A 23,435-nucleotide genomic window follows, 5' to 3' on the forward strand; every position below is an offset into this window, starting at 1 on the left:
GTATAGAAAAGGTTTGAAATTACGTTTGAAGTTTGTTGGAACTTTACTTAGTGCTTTCATTATATAACAGTGGATGAGTAATCTGGTAGTCTGCGCTCCATTTTAAGCAGAAGCTAGTTTTTCACGCATCTCAATGTTTATATGTCATAGCTCTTGAACTAGGTGTCTTACAATGATATAATTTTGGAGGTGTATTGCCGGCCGGAGTGGCTGGGCAGTTCTGGACTCTTCAGTCTGGAACCGCGCGACCGCTACGGTCGCAGGTTCGAATCCTGCTTCGGGCTTGGATGAGTGTGATGCTCTTAGGTTAGATAGGTTTAAGTAGTTCTAAGTTCTAGGGGACTGATGACCTCAGATGTTAAGCCCCATAGTGCTCAGAGCCATTTAAACTTTTTTTTTTTTGAGGTGTATTCAGTAGTATATATGGATACTGTCTGCAAAATCTGTCGCGAATAGAGTTAGTACTAAAGAAGAAATAAATTATAACTTACTGAAACAAAAAAAGAAAAAACAGAATTCAAAATCGATTAAATTAGTGAAGTAAAACAAAATCTAAATACACCCTGACGCAACAAAAAATTAAAATTCGCATTAACACTGATACAATGCACCTTTAAATAGAACTGAATCGGTACTGCTTAATACATTTAATAATTAACTTTTCAATACTAAATTAAAAACAAGTCTTGTAATCATTAGTTATTCTCTCGAGTCTCGCTTGCACAGCAAAGATTTTCAAAACAGTTTTTGATATTAGAAATAGACACTCTGTGTTTTTCTTCTATGTTTAGTTGAGAACTATATTTTCTCTCCAAAGCAGCCAATGCAGAAAGTTCGATTTCGCAAAGGTAGGATGTTGATGTGGTAAGACCATACGAAATGCTTTAGTTTTCAGTACAGATAACTCACCAATCACCGAGTGAGGTGGCGCAGTGGTTAGCACACTGGACTCGCATTCGGGAGGACGACGGTTCAATCCCGCATCTGGCCATCCCGATTTAGGTTTTCCGTGATTTCCCCAAATCACTTCAGTAAAATGCCGGGATGGTTCCTTTGAAAGGGCACGGCCGACTTCCTTCCCTAATCCAATGTGACCGATGACCTCGCAGTTTGGTCTCTTCCCCCAAATCAACCCAACCCCTCTCATCAACCCAGCCCTGGCCAAAATTCAAAGAGTGATTTCTTACTAAATTGTAACGCCACAGTCATAACAAAAAGTGAAAGTTACATTTGCACACTTTAATATACTTTTATGTACCAATATTTCCACGAGCGCATGCGCAAGAAACACCATCAGGGATGTGATTCTTGAGTTTCTCCCGGCGTATTTGATAATCAAAATATCCACGGGTGTACTGCCGGTCTATAGTGTCCAACGGGCACAATATTTCGGCGATCAAACATGTCGCCATCATCAGGTGAACTGACGGACTCAGTCCGTCAGTTCACCTGATGATGGCGACATGTTTGATCGCCGAAATATTGTGCCCGTTGGACCGGCAGTACACCCGTGGATATTTTGATTACCATCAGGGATGCTCGGTACTTAGCTGCTCGCTGTGATTAGTTCCGGCGCAGATCTCGCGTCCTACAGAACTCGTTCGCGCAGTGGGGCCTGTTGTTTCTCTTCAGCCCAAGTAATGTAGATTTGTGACTGGTTACTACGGTGCAACAGTTTTGTACTTGACATGGCCAAACTCAGGCGTGCAATAGTTTAGTGTCACTGGCTTCTGAAGAAGGCCAAATTATTTTGGCTGAAACATGCGTAAGGATTTGTTTCTATTTGCAACCGAGGCTGACGTGTTACATGTTTAATATTTGTCAATTTTTGATATGTCATCGATTACACCTCTCTTGCAACGTTGGTCTTTTTGCTGCTTCTCTTTCCTCTCCTCTTTCCTGTATATTCTCCGACTATTCTTGTGAACCTCTTGATACCTGGTGTCAATTGATATTGAGCACATTTCCAGAATATCTTTCCCATCTTTGCGATATTTCTTTATTCGTCTCATATTATCTTACATTTCTATTTTTACTTGCGCTTTATATTGGTTGGTAGTTTTAACTCATTTTCCTCGTGCATGATAGAATTGTGTTTCATTCGGTTCCTTAAGTCCTTCTTATCTTCTGAAGTTCTACACCCGGCCATTCGATTGAATATTCCCATTCTGAGAAGATCGAAGTAGAGATCTGTTTTACTTGCTAAAAACATTCAACAGCCATGATCGCATAAATATTTATTTAGTTAAAACAGCCGGTGTAGGCAGACTTTGTTGTCATCTTCAGGTCTTAAACAATTTTTTTGTTATGAAACGTGTTAGTTTTACGTTGGACCTCATGCCAAGTTCTCATGTGAATAAAAAGCAGCCATATCTTTTTCTTTTTCCTAGACATCCCATTACCACTATAGCTTAATACTGTACATATGTCTACATTTCTTCTTCTCTCTCTCTCTCTGTCCCATCTTCAATCTTGCTGCATTTTTATATTCTACTGTAAGTCTGGGTTCGTCGTCAAACGATTCCTTTCTTTCTTTGCTTCTTATCCCAACTTTTTCTTCTGGTATCTCTCTTACCACTCTCTCGAGCCTGTTACACCTATCTAGATTTCCTATTGTTTCCTCGCTGCTGTCAGAACATCTTTAATTGTATATGGTTTTCTTTTACCGTTTCAGAATCTTTCAGTTTGCTCCCTCTTCCTATAGTAAACTCTCTCACTACGGCTTTTTCAGCGTAGTGGTCTGAACCACAGTTTAGACACCTGCAGAGCCGTACACCCACGAATGACGAGGATGGTTTATTTGGTTAACACCACCACTTACACTTGATTTCCATGTTCCAAGATGTTTTCTTCCGAGTGGAAAACAGGTAATCTTGATAATTATTTCGATCTACAATCTAACATAACATAGCTCCACTCTCTTCATTTTCTTCATGCAAAGTATCTGTCTTAATGATGGAAATTTGTTTTAGTTTTACAGTAGCTTCAGCTTCAAAATGTATTTCATTTGTAATCTGATTTCCTTAGGGATTATTTGTGTGTAGTAGCCTATATTAATAATGTAACAAGCGGTCGACTGCCATAAAGTATTGACAAGGTTTTCTCGATTGCAACAATTTTAAGTATCAATAGAATATTTTTTTCTAGGTACATTACCATGTCGTATCTTGTAGCATGTTTTCACATTTGGAGTTACCTTAATTTTCCGTAGTATTTTTGGTAATTTCAGAAAAAGTGTCATGATTAAGAATGAAAAATGAAAATGTATTAATCTGCTACTACACGGCTGGCTAGGGGCGGAAGACTGAAAAGTGTTCAAACCCACAGCACTCTTCCATTTTTATGAGGTGGCGCGGCAATACACCAGAGAGCCAACGTATTTAGAATAATGAATACGTTGATCGGTTACACGTTACCGTTCCGGACAGTCGCGCAGATATAAACCATGCCGATATTTGGAAAGCAAAAAACAAACAAGAGAGAAGAATAAGGCACTGCTGAATACTGAAGCAGTGAGGAACTAAAGCACGGCACACAGCAGTTGGCTCCCGGAAGTGCGCAAACGAACTAAATAAGAAAGAAAAGAGAAAAACTACATATCGGCACATTAGCAAATCGACGAACTGGCGCCTGAACAGATCGACTGAATTAGTTATGAGGATACTGCTCGCTTATTGATGCAGGACACGATTCGTATGGACAGCACACATTTTCCCTGTCTATTTCTTTTGCCGGACTTATCAGTTATCTTTGCATATGGAACGCCTGCGCTTTAAACGAAGCGGATTCCTTTGCAATCTCCGGGCGCAGATTTCTTTTAAAGCTACGGGAGCTGGAGCTGGAGCTCCTTTAAGCACTTAAAATGCGCGGATGTCGTGAATCTACGTCCGCAGAATGCAAACGACTGTGAACTGCAGGTGTTAAGGTTTCTTCCAGTTCAATTTGCGTACTGTGCTGGAATAATAACTGTATAATGTCGTTAATGGAGCGATTCGCAATATGGTATAGTACAGAGTACAGGATGTTAAAAAAAAATTTGGAATACAGGGTGCGTCAAAAAAATGTATACACACTTTGAACTGTCATAAACAATTTATTTCCCGTTCTACAAGGTTAAATATATATGAGAAAGTAATGTTATGTTTCTTCAACAGGTGGCAGCAGTAGTAAGGAAGTAACTGCAACATGGCGGACATGCGTTTGAGCTTTGAAGCACGGAAGCAGATAATTAAGTGGTACTGGAAGTTTGGGAATGTAGCTGCGGTTCGAAGACAGTGGAGAAGTGAGTATGGTACAGAACCACCTTCAAGGTTAACAATTACACGTCTACGAGACAAATTCGAAATTCAGGGAACAGTGTGTGATGTGCATATAGTGCATAAAGTGATGATTCCACAACTGCGGTCTTAGAGCTGTTTCAGCGTTCAAGGCAAGCGGCACGTGAGAGTAATGTAATTGCTAGTAGTGTGCTACGCATTCTGAAGAAAGGCAGGTTTTGTGTGTACATTGCAAGGCTGGTGCAACAGTTAAGTAACGACGACCCAGATCGAACGTTAGAATTTTGTGAATGGGTTCACGAGATTGTGAGACGTCACCCGGGATTTATGGGTAGCATAATTTGGTCGGGTGAAGCCCAATTCAAACTCAATGGAACTGTCAATAGGCACAATTGTGTGTACTGGGCTGAAGATAATCCTCACATTACGGTTGAAAAGGCTGTGAATTTGCCTGATGTAAATGTGTGGTGTGGTTTGTCTCCAAGGGGCCTTTCCGCTTTGAGGGTACTGTTACTGGAGAAACGTACCTAACAATGCTTGCTGACTCCATACTATCTGCCATTCGTGCATTATACGGTAATGATGACTTTTACTTCCTACAAGATGGCGCCCCCGCGTACTATGATAGGGTCGTACGAGCATACCTGGATCACAATGTGCCAGGCCAGTGGATAGGACGCAGGGGACCAATCGAGTTTCATGCACGCTCTCCAGACCTCACGCCAATGGATTTCTTCTTATGGGGCACAGTAAAAGATCAGGTGCACAAACGTAAACCAAGTAACCTGGACACACTTTGGAATGAGATTCAGGTGGTGTGCGCAGAAATCTCATTGGACACTTTGGTACGATGTACGGAATGAGTGGTGACTCGTACTCAGAAATGTATTGACGCTGAAGGCCACCGGTTTGAACATTAATCACATTTGCAAAGTACATTTATTTTTTCAGTTGGACTTTAAGCTTTCCATTTCCAGAAATTTAACATTGTACAACGGGAAACAAATTTTCTATGACGCTTCAAAGTGCGTATACATTTTTTGACGCACCCTGTACTTACAGTTTCTTTAGTCATGAGTCCCGCCAGAAATTCCTCTCCTACGCTTATCTTTTCGTCTCTTGCACCCTACGTCCTCAATTATTTGCCGGATGTATTCAAATCCCTATCTTCCTCAGGAGTTTTTACCCTCTACAGCTCCCTGTAATACCATGAAGGTTATTCCCTAATGTCTTAACAAGTGTGCTGTCATCATATCCCTTCTCCTTCTGGGTGGTCCCTTTCTTCGCTGATTCTGCGGAGACCCCCTCTTAACTTACCTCGTCAGGTTACCTGATTTGTAACATTCTTCTGTAGCACCACATACCAAGCGCTTCGATTCACTTGCATTCCGCTTTTCCCACTGTCCATCTTCTCTCGGTCAGAAATGCCCTCTTTGCCTGTATTTAACTGCTTTTTATATTGTCCTTGCTTCGTCATTCATGGTTTATTTTGTTTCTAAGTTAGCAGAACTCCTTAAATTCGTTTATTTCGTAACCACAAATTCTGATCTTACGCCTCTCGCTGTTCTCACTGAAGAATCTCCTTACTTTCGACTTACTTCGATTTACTCACAATTCATATTCTGTACTCATCAAACTGTTCATCATATTCAACATGTCCTGTAATTCTTCTTCACTTTTGCTGAAGATAGCAATGTCATCAGTGAATCTTGTCATTGATATGCTTTCATCTTGAATTTTAACCCAACTTTTGAACCTTTTTTTATTTCCGTCACTGCTTCTTCGATGCATGATTATGTTTTCCAGTTCAGTATTTGTGACGACAATCTCCCGTAATTCAGACCAAATTGACACCATCCGCGCAACAGTTTTACTGATTATTTGCCAACATGATGCACCAAGATGCAGGGCTGAAAGACTACATCCCTGTTTTACACCATTTTTAATTGAAGTACTACGTTCGTGATCTTCCACTCTTATTGTTCCCTCTTAGTACTTGTACATATTGTACAGGATAGTCCATTGATCGTGACCAGTCCAAATATCTCACGAAATAAGCGTCAAACGATAAAACTACAAAGAACGAAACTCGTCTAGCTTGAAGGGGGAAACCAGAAGGCGCTATGGTTGGCCCGCTAGATGTGGCTACCATAGGTCAAACGGATATCAACTGCGCTTTTTAAAATAGAAACACCCATTTTTATTACATATTCGTGTAGTACGTAAAGAAATATGAATGTTTTAGTTTGACCACTTTTTTCGCTTTGTTATAGATGGCGCTGTAGTCACAAACATAGGGCTCACAATTTTAGACGAACAGTTGGTAACAGGTAGGTTTTTTTAAATTAAATTACATAACGTAGGTACGTTTGAACATTTTATTTCAGTTGTTCCAATGTGGCACATATACCTCTGTGAACGTATCATTTCTCAGAACGAATGCGGTTACAGCGTGATTACCTGTAAATACCACATTAATGCAATAAATGCTCAAAATGATGTCCGTCAACGTCAATGCATTTGGCAATACGTGTAATGACATTCCTCTCAACAGCGAGTAGTTCGCCTTCCGTAATGTTCGCACATGCATTGACAATGCGCTGACGCATATTGTCAGGCGTTGTCGGTGGATCACGATAGCAAATATCCTTCAACTTTGCCCACAGAAAGAAATCCGGGGACGTCAGATCCGGTGAACGTGAGGGCCATGGCATGGTGCTTCGACGACCAATCCACCTGCCATGAAATATGCTATTCAGTACCACTTCAATCGCATGCGAGCTATGTGCCGGACATCCATCATGTTGGAAGTACATCGCCATTTTTTTATGCAGTGAAACATCTTGTAGTGACATCGGTAGAACATTACGTAGGAAATCAGCACACAATGCACCATTTAGCTTGCCATCGATAAAATGGGGGCCAATTATTCTTTCTCCCATAATGCCCCACTATACATTAAACCCGCCAAGGTCGCTGATGTTCCACTTGTCGCAGCCATCGTGGAGTTTCCGTTGCCCAGTAGTGCATATTATGCCGGTTTACGTTACCGCTGTTGGTGAATGACGCTTCGTCGCTAAATAGAACGCGTGCATAAAATCTGTCATCATCCCAGTGGCAGAACTGTACACGACGTTCATAGTCGTCGCCATGCAATTACTGGTGCATAGAAATATGGTGTGGGTGCAATCTATTTTGATGTAGCATTCTCAACACCGACATTTTTGAGATTCCCGATTCTCGCGCAATTTGTATGCTACTGATGTGCGGATTGGGCGCGACAGCAGCTAAAACACCTGCTTGGGCATCATCATTTGTTTGCAGGTCGTGGTTGACGTTTCACATGTGACTGAACACTTCCTGTTTCCTTAAATAACGTAACTATCCGGTGAACGGTTCGGACGCTTGGATGATGTCGCCCAGGATACCGAGTAGCATACAAAGCACACGCTCATTGGGCATTTTGATCACAATAGCTATACATCAACACGATATCGAACTTTTCCGCAATTGGTAAACGGTCCATTTTAACACGGGTAATGTATCGCGAAGCAAATACCGTCCGCACTGGCGGAATGTTACGTGATACCACGTACTTATACGTTTGTAACTATTACAGCGCCATCTATCACAAAGAGAAAAAAGTGGTCCAACTAAAACATTCATATTTCTTTACGTACTACACGAATATGTAATAAAAATTGGGGTTCCTATTTTTAAAAATGTAGTTGATGTCCGTTTGACCTATGGCAGCGCCATCTAGCAGGCCAACAATAGCGCCATCTGGTTTCCCCCTTCAATCTAGACGAGTTTTGTAATTTTGACACCATTCGCGTAATAGTTTTATTGATTATTTGTAAACATGATGCATCAAGATATTAAATTGATTGTGAGTTACGCCTAGCTCATTGAAAATCATTAAACATTTGCGCCTTAGTTCTTGCTGCATCGTAATCCCAAAACAAAAATAAAATACGATACTCGTCGGCTACTTTGCCGTTGTTCTCATTTAATTCTGCTACTCGAAAAAAAGTTAAATGAGTTACGCTTCTGGTATTTGCACTAATAACCTATATTCCCACTCGTATATAACCCTGTAATAAAAGGTCAGCGCAGCAAAAAAGTCTCGTAATTTTCTGACAGTCCAAAGCGCTCTACCTATTGAAAAATTATTTAAAGGAAATAAAATATTTACGACACTCCGTCATTTCAAATAAAAGTACGCCTCATTCACAGCGATTCTAAATAACAGACTATAGCCACCTAAAAGTACTTTTTCCTATCAATACAATTACAGCAGTATAAAGTCATCGTCTGCGAAATTTGCCACCCTTTAACCACGCTGGGCTTTTATGGTAGTTCTTCAGCATTCTATGGCAACAAGAGTTTACAATTTCAGCAACTACAATGTCTGCGGTATAATTGGGGTTCGGCTGACATCGACCGACTAAATACGACGCGAACGTAAGTATTAAGCTACGCTACAAGTCAATCTGCGAGCACAAACATTATGTGGCATTCACATTCGATGGCTTCACCATTTCACAAGCAAATTACCACCTTAAACCTAAACTAAACGTCGGGCTACGATACGTATCAACCTGTTACCACAAAGAAATCAACGGATTTCAGGCGATATTTTGTTCCTAGAGCTGCAAAATTTCTGGAGTACTCGATTTTAACTTTGAAAAAAAAATCTAGTAACACATAGCAATAAACATAAACTTAAGTTATGGATCTAATTCTCGTGTACGAAATTAGATTACATCAATCAGTTGCTGCTGCATAAACGTTACCATGTGCTATGAGGAGTGACGCGGAATGTGTACGTTGTTTTGTATATACGTACAGTGTGGAAGATATGCAAGTGCGGCAATGTTTAGTAATTGACGTGGCCAAGTCAACATAAAACAGTATACTAATCATTTAGTGGAATATCATGTTCAGAACAAAACCGCATAAATATGTTTTCCCTAAAGCCAATTAATTTCTTAGTTAAACTTGACTGTCCAGTATTTTATATGGTGACAGTCATATGGTATTTATAGGTCTACTACCCTGCGAAAACAGGATTAATGCTGAAGTGCTGATCGTCTTTTTCTTCATTTCTTGTGGTTTGACAAACCGAACAGGCTACGGTTCTATGCTTTAACGATACTTAGGTTATCTTTTTTGTTGTAAATGTTCCAAATGGTTTAAGGTATAAAACACAGAAATCTCAATTACTATGTTTATAGAACAATTATGACCGAGGTTAAGACGAAAAAACCAAAAAGGTAAGTAAAGTATACAGGGTGTTTCACAATTCTTACTACAGGCTTGTACGGGTTGTAAATAGGATTTAATAAATAAAATTTTGATAAGGAATGCCTTCCAAAAACGTACAGTTTGTATGTAAAATAAGTTTGTAGATTAGATTACTTTCAAATCTCCCAATTCACGGTACACACACAGCGGCAATAATGGACTATGACGTGTACTCTACAGGAGCACATGGCTGGACGATGTTTCGAGTATTCGTCACCAGGTTCCTTTTCTACGTATACTAGTACTTCGCCGCTGTTGTTGTAGTCGGACATAAATGATGCGTTATGTGTTAATAGAAACTGGGATTGACAACGCCTCCCTCTCCTCATTTTCTGTGCATGCAGTGAAGTGGGAGATTTCAAAGTGATCTGACCGTCAAATTTATTTTATATCCAAATGCTACGTTTCAGGACAAGGGTTCCTTATCACAGCTGTATTCATTAAGTCCCCTCTGCAATCGCTAGAAGCTTGTAATAGGAATTCTGAAACACTCCGTATACGTATTTGAATTTCGAGAAAAGAGATTGTGAGTCCAACATACAGGATTACTAAGAAGGACAAACTCCATTTTCTTCAAAAAGGGTTTCACTGTTGGGGTTAGTTTGTTAAGTCTCGAAAATTGTCTTAGACAATGATAAACATTCCTTGTGGTACAGGTGAGTTACACTGATTATTAAGAATATCACACATTGAAAAAACAGCATCAAGCCTATCTCAAAACAAATAATGAGCAGGATATAAAACACTTCCCTCAAAGATATCTTAATGGTTCGATCGACGGTGCAGTATGATTTATACACTGTTATCTTGCGGTTACGGATACACAGATGTTCCTTCAATGCCAACATTACAATAAAGCAGAAGTTTAAAAGATCGTTAAAGATTTACAATGGATTCTCTGCCGCGATTGTTCAAATAAACCAATCAACAGTTGCTTATGGTACTGCAACAGAATCCTTTATAGCAACAAGAATTTGCAGACGAGACTAATTTCAAGTTATCTTCAGCTGATTTTTCTTTATGAAAGCTCACGTTTTGTTTGCTTTAACAATAAATTTTGTTATGAAAGATTCATCATACAACAATACACAGGTCCTTGATTTTTCTTCACCCACATATATTATAGGGATGTTTCACCGGCATCAGTGAGTTTCCCTGTATTTTACCATCAAAAAACAAGTAAATATTACATGGGAATTCTTTTATAAAGCTCAAAGCAATAAAATAAACGTATAATCATGATGTACAGTTAGTTAGGGTAAATAAAATACTGGTTTACAGTATGGATACTCCTCGCTGGAAAACACTTTGAACAATTAATGATCCCAGCAAAAACATTTTAAACTGTAGTTAACAAGAGATAATCTGGGATGAAATTCATAATGAACCAAATGCTGATATAAAATGTAATCTATTCAATAGTAAGTTCATATAATCATTCGAAAATAGTTTTTCGTATAAGCTAACCAGAAAGCACATTAGATAATCATGTAAAAATCATGGTTCAGTAGAGGGATTAAAGTATTTTCTGAAAGCGAAAAGAAAATGCATCATTTGACAAGAACAAGCAAGGATCCTGCAATAGTTGCATGCTACAAAAAGTACTCAAAATTATTTAAAAAAGCTTTATAAAAGTCAAGAAACTTGCACATTATTTCTGAATGTATGAAATGTAGTAAAACAACAGACAGGACAACAAGCCACAGAACAGGAAAACATCATTAAAATTTTAGATGTAAGACTACAAATGATCGAAGACAGGTAACAGGTATCTTTGACAATCATTTCTTAAATGTAGTAGAAAATATAGGGGCAGACAGTTCAAGAGAAAAATCAAAGCAATATGTTAAACCAGCAACATAAACAAAATTCAATCAGAAGGATGGCTCATCCACTTCTCTTTCTGAAATTAAAACAAGTATGTGTTCTCTCCCCCCCATGAACCATGGACCTTGCCGTTGGTGGGGAGGCTTGCGTGCCTCAGCGATACAGATGGCCGTACCGTAGGTGCAACCACAACGGAGGGGTATCTGTTGAGAGGCCAGACAAACGTGTGGTTCCTGAAGAGGGGCAGCAGCCTTTTCAGTAGTTGCAGGGGCAACAGTCTGGATGATTGACTGATCTGGCCTTGCAACATTAACCAAAACGGCCTTGCTGTGCTGGTACTGCGAACGGCTGAAAGCAAGGGGAAACTACAGCCGTAATTTTCCCCGAGGACATGCAGCTTTACTGTATGATTAAATGATGATGGCATCCTCTTGGGTAAAATATTCCGGAGGTAAAATAGTCCCCCATTCGGATCTCCGGGCGGGGACTACTCAGGAGGATGTCGTTATCAGGAGAAAGAAAACTGGCGTTCTACGGATCGGAGCGTGGAATGTCAGATCCCTTAATCGGGCAGGTAGGTTAGAAAATTTAAAAAGGGAAATGGATAGGTTAAAGTTAGATATAGTGGGAATTAGTGAAGTCCGGTGGCAGGAGGAACAAGACTTCTGGTCAGGTGACTACAGGGTTATAAACACAAAATCAAATAGGGGTAATGCAGGAGTAGGTTTAATTATGAATAGGAAAATAGGAATGCGGGTAAGCTACTACAAACAGCATAGTGAACGCATTATTGTGGCCAAGATAGATACGAAGCCCACACCTACTACAGTAGTACAAGTTTATATGTCAACTAGCTCTGCAGATGATGAAGAAATTGAAGAAATGTATGATGAAATAAAAGAAATTATTCAGACAGTGAAGGGAGACGAAAATTTAATAGTAATGGGTGACTGGAATTCGAGTGTAGGAAAAGGGAGAGAAGGAAACATAGTAGGTGAATATGGATTGGGGCTAAGAAATGAAAGAGGAAGCCGCCTAGTAGAATTTTGCACAGAGCACAACTTAATCATAGCTAACACTTGGTTTAAGAATCATGAAAGAAGGTTGTATACGTGGAAGAACCCTGGAGATACTAAAAGGTATCAGATAGATTATATAATGGTAAGACAGAGATTTAGGAACCAGGTTTTAAGTTGTAAGACATTTCCAGGGGCAGATGTGGACTCTGACCAAAATCTATTGGTTATGACCTGTAGATTAAAACTGAAGAAACTGCAAAAATGTGAGAAATTAAAGAGATGGGACCTGGATAAACTGAAAGAACCAGAGGTTGTACAGAGTTTCAGAGAGAGCATAAGGGAACAATTGACAGGAATAGGGGAAAGAAATACAGTAGAAGAAGAATGGGTAGCTCTGAGGGATGTAGTAGTGAAGGCAGCAGAGGATAAAGTAGGTACAAAGACGAGGGCTGCTAGAAATCCTTGGGTAACAGAAGAAATATTGAATTTAATTGATGAAAGGAGAAAATATAAAAATGCAGTAAATGAAGCAGGCAAAAAGGAATACAAACGTCTCAAAAATGAGATCGACAGGAAGTGCAAAATGGCTAAACAGGGATGGCTAGAGGACAAATGTAAGGATGTAGAAGCTTATCTCACTAGGGGTAAGATAGATACTGCCTACAGGAAAATTAAAGAGACCTTTGGAGAGAAGAGAACCACGTGTATGAATATCAAGAGCTCAGATGGCAGCCCAGTTCTAAGCAAAGAAGGGAAGGCAGAAAGGTGGAAGGAGTATATAGAAGGTTTATACAAGGGCGATGTACTTGAGGACAATATTATGGAAATAGAAGAGGATGTAGATGAAGACGAAATGGGAGATACAATACTGCGTGAAGAGTTTGACAGAGCACTGAAAGACCTGAGTCGAAACAAGGCCCCCGGAGTAGACAACATTCCATTAGAACTACTGACGGCCTTGGGAGAGCCAGTCATGACAAAACTCTACCAGCTGGTGAGCAAGATGTATGAGACAGGCGAAATACCCTCAGACTTCAAGAAGAATATAATAATTACAATCCCAAAGAAAGCAGGTGCTGACAGATGTGAAAATTACCGAACTATCAGTTTAATAAGCCACGGCTGCAAAATACTAACGCGAATTCTTTACAGACGAATGGAAAAACTGGTAGATGCAGACCTCGGGGAGGATCAGTTTGGATTCCGTCGAAATGTTGGAACACGTGAGGCAATACTGACCTTACGACTTATCTTAGAAGAAAGATTAAGAAAAGGCAAACCTACGTTTCTAGCATTTGTAGACTTAGAGAAAGCTTTTGACAATGTTGACTGGAATACTCTTTTTCAAATTCTAAAGGTGGCAGGGGTAAAATACAGGGAGCGGAAGGCTATTTATAATTTGTACAGAAACCAGATGGCAGTAATAAGAGTCGAGGGGCATGAAAGGGAAGCAGTGGTTGGGAAAGGAGTGAGACAGGGTTGTAGCCTCTCCCCAATGTTATTCAATCTGTATATTGAGCAAGCAGTAAAGGAAACAAAAGAAAAATTTGGAGTAGGTATTAAAATTCATGGAGACGAAGTAAAAACTTTGAGGTTCGCCGATGACATTGTAATTCTGGCAGAGACGGCAAAGGACTTGGAAGAGCAGTTGAACGGAATGGACAGTGTCTTGAAAGGAGGATATAAGATGAACATTAACAAAAGCAAAACGAGGATAATGGAATGTAGTCAAATTAAATCGGGTGATGCTGAGGGAATTAGATTAGGAAATGAGACACTTAAAGTAGTAAAGGAGTTTTGCTATTTAGGAAGTAAAATAACTGATGATGGTCGAAGTAGAGAGGATATAAAATGTAGACTGGCAATGGCAAGGAAAGCGTTTCTGAAGAAGAGAAATTTGTTAACATCAAATATAGATTTATGTATCAGGAAGTCGTTTCTGAAAGCATTTGTTTGGAGTGTAGCCATGTATGGAAGTGAAACATGGACGATAACTAGTTTGGACAAGAAGAGAATAGAAGCTTTCGAAATGTGGTGCTACAGAAGAATACTGAAGATAAGGTGGATAGATCACGTAACTAATGAGGAGGTATTGAATAGGATTGGGGAGAAGAGAAGTTTGTGGCACAACTTGACTAGAAGAAGGGATCGGTTGGTAGGACATGTTTTGAGGCATCAAGGGATCACAAATTTAGCATTGGAGGGCAGCGTGGAGGGTAAAAATCGTAGAGGGAGACCGAGAGATCAGTACGCTAAGCAGATTCAGAAGGATGTAGGTTGCAGTAGGTACTGGGAGATGAAGCAGCTTGCACAGGATAGAGTAGCATGGAGAGCTGCATCAAACCAGTCTCAGGACTGAAGACAACAATAACATGTGTTCTCTTAAAAATAAAAGTTCAACTGGATGTGATGGTGTTCACAACTGAATACTAGACTTTTTCCCATGGAATAATCTCTGTCTTTCCTGAAATATGTAATTTGCCTCTAATTCAAGGCATTTTTCCAGAGAGATAACATAGAGAGACAATATTCTCATTAAATTACAGTTTGCATGTCAGAAGACTTGCTTGACTGAGAAAGTTATCCACACATCACTCACCAAGTTTTACAAGTACTAAATAACAAAATAGCAGCAGTCGATATTTTCTGTGACGTATCTAAAGCATTTGATTGCGTGAATCACAATATTCTCTTCGATGAGTGAAGATTTTATGGAACAGATGGTATAGGCAACCAATGGATAGCGTCACAGCTAACCAAAAGAATGCAGGAAGCTATACTTAATAATTAAACAGGGGAGGTTCTCCTAACTGGGGTAAATTGCTTATGTGGTTACACAAGATTCGATATTAGGCCTGCAACTGTTGATCGTTTATGTAAATGACCTTGAATCTAAAACACACAGGCAGAATTGGTTATTTTTGTAGGTGACGCTAATATTGTAATAAATCCAAAGACACAAATGCAACAGAAGGAAAGATAGATAGTGTTCTTAGAAGTAAAATTGGGTGGTTCTCTGTGAGTAAACGCACTCTGTTAAAAAAAAAAAAACAAAAAAAACACAACATATTCAGTTCTGAACATCTAGGGGTACTATACCAATAATAAGTGAAACACACGACGAAATAATAAATTGGGTGGAAACTTCAAAATTCTTTGGTGTCCACATTGATGAGAATCAAAACTGGAAGAAGCACATGTTGGAAATCAACTAGTTCAGCCACATTTGTACTTACAATCATTACAAATCTTGGGGAGAGATAAATCAGTAAGTTGATATATATTGAATTTCTTCATTCAGTAATGTCATATGGAATAAAGTTCTGGGGTAACTCATCTTTAAGGAAAGAAGTGTTCATCGCTCAAAAATGTGCTGTAAAAATATGTAGTGTTCACTGACGATCAGCCTGTAGATATATTTAAGGAGTTAATTAATTTGAGTACTGCTTCCCTCATGAAGTTTGTTGTAAATAATACACTGCAGTTAGAAAGGAACAATGATGTACATAATTACAATAACGGAAGGACAAATGACATCCATTAATTCACATTAAGTTTGTCTTTAGCACAAAAAGAAGTGTATAATACTGCCACCTACATTTTTGATCACTTAACTTATGAAATAAAATTTCTGTAGACAGTAAAGTAAATTGGAACCCAGACTGAAAAAGGTTCTTATTGATCTTAGAGTACTATTTCATTTCGTACAAAGCTTTCTATTTTTGTAATGTGTGAAAGATGGTAGATCGGAACTACTAACAATCAACTACATCAAAAATAAATGTAAATCGTCAGCATGCAGTCATATTCATAAAAAATTAATTTGTGAAGTGAATCAAAATGACTCGTTGCACTTCAGTACTATTAATCGCACAAATGATCCATGGAGCATGAAAATAATTAACTAAGTCACTATATTTTGTTTCGCTAAACATATACAGATAGCTTTAAGTATAATATTTACCTTAATAGTACACGATTTTGTTCCGCAATGCAGCTGACATTGCGATATGGTTTGCCATTTGAAACTAATAAATATTTCCTGTAAGTTTGTGCTTTGTACAGAACGAAACAAAATTGGGCTCAAAATAAAGACACTGGTTTGGATTATTTTGCAGTTTCTTAATCTTATTGATCTTAGAGTACTATTTCTTTGTTTTCCCCGTTGTTACCTCTGCTATGTTAGTTATGTTTATGGTTTGTTTTATAGTTACTTTCATTGTTATTGAAGAAATGGGTCTTATTGTGTTTGAGAGGACACGTTAATGATGTATTTTGTAAAATTCGTGTGATGGTGTTTATAATTTGTTTTAACTTACTTTTTGTGATTTCCACGTTGCCAAACCTCTTTGAACTGTAATAGTAACACCCACTGAATCACTTTTTATGATGTATGCTGATCAGTCAGAACATTATGACCACCAACCTACCATCGATAGCAACCTGTCTGGGCGACAGCAGCGTCACCTGACGAGGATAGACTGATGGTCAGAGACACGCACAGTGCATTTCGTATAAGGGACCATACTGTGCACATGTAGAGTGGGGACAACGCACGAACCATCTGAGTTTGACCGAGGGCAGACTGTGATAGCCTGGAGGCTCGGCACCAGCATTTCACAACCTGCACGACACCTCCGATGTTCCAGGAACGCTGTGATAAGTGTCTTCAACACATGGCGAAACCAAAGTGAAATCACATCCAGACGTTGTCAGGATGGGCGGCCACCCCTCACTACAGATGTCGGACGTCGTAGGCTCGGCAGACTGGTAAAAGAGGACAGGCGGCAAATTGTGGCAGAACTAACATCAGACTTTAATGCTGGGCAGAGTACAAGTGTATCTGAACAAACAGTGCATATAACACTCCTAATGACGGGTCCCCACAGCCGATGACCCATGCATGTGCCAATGTTAACACCACGACATCAGCACGTGACCATCAACAGTGAATGGTGGCGCAGTGGCAGACAGTTGCATGGTCTCAAGAATGCAGATACCATCTTCACCACGCTGAAGGGAGGGCGCGAATCCATAATCTTCCAACAGAACAGCTCCTTGACACCTGTACTGCGGGACGGAGACAAGATGGCGACAGCTCCATTATGTTCTGGGGAACACTCGCATGGACATTCATGGATCCAGTGGAGCTCGTGCAAGGCATCTTCACGGTCAAGAAGTATTGTGCACTGGTAGCAGACCCTTACACCCCTTCATGACCACTGTGTTTGCCAGTGGCAGTGGCGTTCTTCATCAAGGTAATTCCTTATGTCACAAAGCCAGGTGTGTGATGGAGTGGTTCGAGGCACACAATGCCGAGTTCCAATTAATGTGCCACATCTGGGACGTGATTGACTGTGGCATCAAGAGTTCATCACCCTCTCCCCGGAATTTACAGAAATTAGTTGACTTGTGTGTGCAGATGTCGTTCTAACTCTTCCCAGCAGCCTATCAAGGCCCCATTGCTTTCATGCCTCGACTCCTCGCCGCTGTTATCCGTGCCAAAGGTGGACATATCGGCTATTAGATAGATGGTCATAACGTTCTGGCTGATCGCTGTTAGATAAATAAATAAATGCCGTGTGACTAGGGACTCCCGTCGGGTAGGCCGTTCGCTGGGTGCTAGTCTTGCGATTTGACGTCAATTCGGCGACTTGGGCGTCGATGGGCATGAAATGAGGATGATTAGAACACAACGCCCAGTCCCTAAGCGGAGAAAATCTCCAACCCATTCGGGAATAGAAACCGGCCCTTTAGGATGGTCATAACGTTCTAGCTGATCAGTATATTCATTAGATGCATATGACAAAATGTATTAAAATACCTGCTGCGTTGCAGAAAACAGACACTGACATGTGGTTTTACAGTACATACCTTGAATACGGTGATCACAATTCTGAATCGTGTATGTTAATCTAGTAATGTCTACTTTTTGTTGAACAACAAAATAAAGGAATTATTTATTTCAAGTTTCTGCTACCAGTCACTTTTTATTTTATGCGTAATCTAACATAGTGCAGCGGGTTTCGAACATGTTTTGTTCATCTTCAGGCGTTTATACATACATATGTACATAGAGGAATGTTACTTGACAATAAACAGTCTTAAACTAGATTAATCTAGAACACTTTGTCCATTGTTTTTACTGTAGCTGCTGGTGTGGCATTTGGATTGAAGGAGGGGGGCAGTGTATGGCTAGAAATCGAAATCAGTGATGTCTTCTGCTGGTTTTGTTCTTTGTTGTTCTCGTAACACATAACTGATGCAAATCTATCTGAATACTATACAGGCTGTGATATACATAGTCAACCACAAAGAAGAAAACCAGCAGAAGACATCACTGATTTCGACTTTTAGCCATACACAGCCCCCCTCCTTCAACCCAAATTCCACACCAGCAGCTACGGTAAAAGACAATGGATAAAGTGTTCTAGATTAATCTAGTTTAAGACTGTTTATTTTAAGTAACATTTCTCTATGTATGTATAAACGCCTGAAGATGAACAAAAATGTTCGAAACGCATTGCATTATGTTAGATTAAGAATAAAATAAAAAGTGACTGGTAGAAGAAACCTGAAATAAATAATTATCCCACACAGTCACGGTCCACAAACATAGCCATTATGGCTGAAAATAAAAATAAAGGAAACCAACTAACGTTGGTGCACCATTGCACAAGCCTGTAAGGGGAAAAAAGGCAAATTCTGTTCTGCTCAAGACATAATTTATCAAAACGTACTTTCGTACGTTCTTGAATAAAATATCCAACCTGAAACTCGCCTAAATAAAGTCGCGATCAAGACAGTTTATTTCACGCACTCTGTTGACTCGACAAATATTTACGCACTTTACATTTAGAATCGTCCTTTTCTTCACCTGAATAACGTCTTTCGTGAAGGTCGTGTTTGCAGCGACAGACTTTCAAATTACGGAGTACACTGCTGAGTCTCCGACGAAAAATCTACAGACGCGCAGGTGCAAACAAGCGGGCTATCATCTCCGGCACGTCTGCAGGGCTGCGTTGCGAAGCGTTTGGGGCCTGAGCGTGACTTCCTGGAGAGAGTGGCATTGTAATTTCAGGAGCCTCGGGGTGCCGAGACCCCGAGAAGGCCGTGCAGCCGGCCGCAGCATGGTTCTCATTCACGTCGCGGCCTTGCGGTCTAGCGGTAACGTTACGGCGCCATCTGTGGCGTTCATAATTAATGTGCCGGCGCAAATCGCTGGCTTGAGGACTAGCGCACTGGCGGAATGGCGGGCGTTCCTCTGCAATTGTCCAGAAGCACCTGGCCATGCTGTCCCCTCAAGCGAGGATACTACAGCCATGCCTATCTTGCACACGCAAACAGCACTTACCCCCGTCACATCTTCTTCCTGTGGAGGAAATGATGGAATGATCCTCGAATCTTTTATATTGTTTAGTTTCGTCCATATACCGCAACTGATGACTCGAAGCGTGAATAACAACACCACCTTCAGTCTCAAAAAACTTTCTCGTTTTTATTTAATTAAGCGATGCAGTTACGCCATGAGACGTTGCTTTATACGAGGGTGAGTCAAATGAAAATCTTAAATTTTTTTTAAATATCAAGCTATTGGCCATTAAAATTGGTACACCAAGAAGAAATGCAGATGATAAATGGGTATTCATTGGACAAATATATTATACTACGACTGACATGTGATTACATTTTCACACAATTTGGGTGCATAGACCCTGAGAGATTAGTACCCAGAACCACCACCTCTGTCCGTAATAACGGCCTTGATAGTCCTGGGCATTGAGTCAAACAGAGCGTGAATGGCGTGTACAGGTACAGCTGCCCATGCAGTTTCAACACGATACCACAGTTCATCAAGAGTAGTGACTGGCGTATTGTGGCGAGCCAGTTGCTCGGTCACCATTGACCAGACGTTTTCAGTTGGTGAGAGAACTGGAGAATGTGCTAGCCAGGGCAGCTGTCGAACATTTTCTGTATCCAGAAAGGCCCGTACAGGACCTGCAACATGCGGTCGTGCATTATCCTTCTGAATGTAGTGTTTCGCAGGGATCGAAAGAAGGGTAGAGCCACGGGTCGTAACACATCTGAAATGTAACGTCTACTGTTCAAAGTGCCATCAATCCGAACAAGAGGTGACCGAGACGTTTAACCAATGGCACCCCATACCATCACGCCCGGTGATACGCCAATATGGCGATGACGAATACACGCTTCCACTGTGCGTTCACCGCGATGTCGCCAAACACGGATGCGTCCATCATGATGCTGTAAACAGAACCTGGATTCATCCGAAAAAATGACGTTTTACCATTCGTGCACCCAGTTTCGTCGTTGATGATACCATCGCATCAGCTCCTGTCTGTGATACCGCAAGGGTAACCGCAGCCATGGTCTCCGAGCTGATAGTCCATGCTGCTGAAAACGTCGTCGAACTGTTCGTGCAGATGGTTGTTGTCTTGCAAATGTCCCCATCTGTTGACTCAGGGATCGAGACGTGGCTGCACGATCCGTTACAGCCACACGGATTAGATGTCTGTCATCTCGATTGCTAGTGATACGAGGCCGTTGGGATCCAGCACGGCGTTCCGTATTACCCTCCTGAACCCAACGATACCATATTATGCTAACAGTTATTAGATCTCGACCAACGCGAGCAGCAATATCGCGATATTATAAACCGCAATCGCGATAGGCTACCATCCGATCTTTATCAAAGTCGGAAACATGATTCTAAGCATTTCTCCTCCTGACACGAGGCATGACAAAAACGTTTCACCAGGCAACGCCGGTCAACTGATGTTTGTGTATGAGAAATCGGTTGGAAACTTTCCTCATATCAGCACGTTGTAGGTGTCGGACCGGCGCCAACCTTGTGTGAATGCTCCGAAAAGCTAATCATTTGCATATTACAGCATCTTCTTCCTGTCGGTTAAATTTCGCGTCTGTAGCACGTCATCTTCGTGGTGTGGCAATTTTAATGGCTGGTAGTCTATTTCTTGTGCAGAAGTGGAAAAAAGCTGTATCACTGTTCAACATAATCTCCCCCACGCTGAATGCAAGTCCTCCAGCGCTTACAAAGCGCATAAATTCCATTAGAAAAAAATTCTTTTGGTAGTCCGCGCAGCCACTCATGCACCGCGTGGCGTACCTCTTCATCAGAAGGGAACTTCTTTCCTCCCATTGCGTTTCTGAGTGGTCCAAACATATGGAAATCACTTGGGTCAAGGTCTGGTAAGTATGGTGGATGAAGAAGACACTCAAAATGTAGGTCTGTGATTGTTGCAACTTTTGTATGGGCAGTGTGGGACCTTGAATTGTCATGTTTCAAAAGGACACCTTCTGACAGCAGTTCACGTCGCTTTGATTTGACTGCAGGCCGCAGATGATTTTTTTAGGAGATCTGTGTATGTTGCACTGATGAAGTGGTTCCTCTAGGCATGTAATGCTCCAAAATAACGCCTTTTTCGTCCCAAAAGAGACTCAGCGTAATCTTCCCTGCTGATGGTTCTGTTCGAAACTTCTTTGGTTTTGGTGATGAGGAATAGCGCCATTCCTTGCTCGCTCTCTTCGTTTCCGGTTCGTGGACGTGAACCCAGGTTTCGTCCCCAGTAATGATTCTTGCAAGGAAGCTTTCAACTTCTCGTTCAAAGCGCCAAAGAAGTTCTTCACAAGCATCAACACGTCGTTCTCTGATTTCAGGAGTCAGCTGCTCTGGCACCTGTGAACCTGGAGCACATCATGCACATTGTGGTGTGCTCATCCATGACTAATCTGTAAACATGCTGCAGTGTCATTCGGTGTCACCATGCGGTTTTCCTTCACTATGGCTTCAACTGCTGCTATGTTCTGTGGAGGCACAACTCGTTGTGCCTGACCTGGACGAGGAGCACCTTCCACTGGAGTCACACAATTTGCGAATTTCCTACTCCGTACGTAGACTTTCCGCTGTGACAAACATGCTTCACCGTACTGAACATTCATTTGTCGATGAATTTCAATAGGATTCACACCTTCACTACGCAAAAACCGTATAACAAAAAATGGTTCAAATGGCTCTGAGCACTATGGGACTTAACATCTGTGGTCATCAGTCCCCTAGAACTTAAAACTACCTAAATCTAACTAACCTAAGGACATCACACACATCAATGCCCGAAGCAGGATTCGAACCTGTGACCGTAGCGGTCACGCGGTTCCAGACTGAAGCCCCTAGAACCGCACGGTCACACCGGCCGGCCCGGATAACAGGCGCACAGATCAGTCTTTTTTTCACTTTGCAGAAGTTGTTATTTCACTTTGTAAAAGAACAGTCAAGTCTTGTGTTTGGTTAAAGTGGAAATTAAATATATGAAGATTGATACAAAACTGTTTTCTTGATGGTGTGACAATTAAGAAGTATTTGTGAATTTACAAGAAGTTCAATATAAAAAAATGACTTTTTTACAGTGACTTCATTATTTCCATTCTGGCGATACCATCCACAGTCAATAACTTTGTTGTTGCCCGATAAAGCGAACATATGCTGCGTGAGCAACATTATTAATCTGATTTATAGGCTACTTTGCAAATGGTGGTATTGTTAGACCATGCAAATACGAAGAAAAATTCATGCACAGTGTCTCAGAACACGTCGTTCGCTCATAATGTCACACACACTGGGTGCCAGTAGTTACGGTATCGGATAGAAAACATCATCTGGAAATGGCAGGAAATGCGTTTCAGAAGCGACCACAAACTAAGAGCTCCAGTATAGCGTTCACGAGTTAGTGTGTTTGCAAAATGGTAACAAGTTGAAATATACCTTAAGGCTGCTGTTTGGTGTGTCCAACTGAATCACGGGACGTAAAGACGACTGAGCGAAACAGCCCAATGTATAGAACGTGTACGTCGACATCCAAGTCCATGAATGCAGGGAATATGAGTATAGTGTTCCGAGCGATGTTTGTTTAACTGAAGTTCTGAGGAAAAAGTTGAAGGGAAAGTGATTCTTTATTCGGAAGGAAGG

At 40.8% G+C, this 23,435-nt stretch overlaps 1 protein-coding gene across 18 annotated transcripts in view; it reads right to left on the reverse strand.

Annotated features, from left to right (window-relative positions):
* LOC126336500 (prolyl 4-hydroxylase subunit alpha-1) overlaps positions 1-23,435 on the reverse strand; it is a 697,270-nt gene that overhangs the window by 423,930 nt on the left and 249,905 nt on the right. The window lies entirely within an intron of this gene.

This window comes from Schistocerca gregaria, chromosome 2, assembly GCF_023897955.1.
Source record: "Schistocerca gregaria isolate iqSchGreg1 chromosome 2, iqSchGreg1.2, whole genome shotgun sequence".
NCBI lineage: Eukaryota > Metazoa > Arthropoda > Insecta > Orthoptera > Acrididae > Schistocerca > Schistocerca gregaria.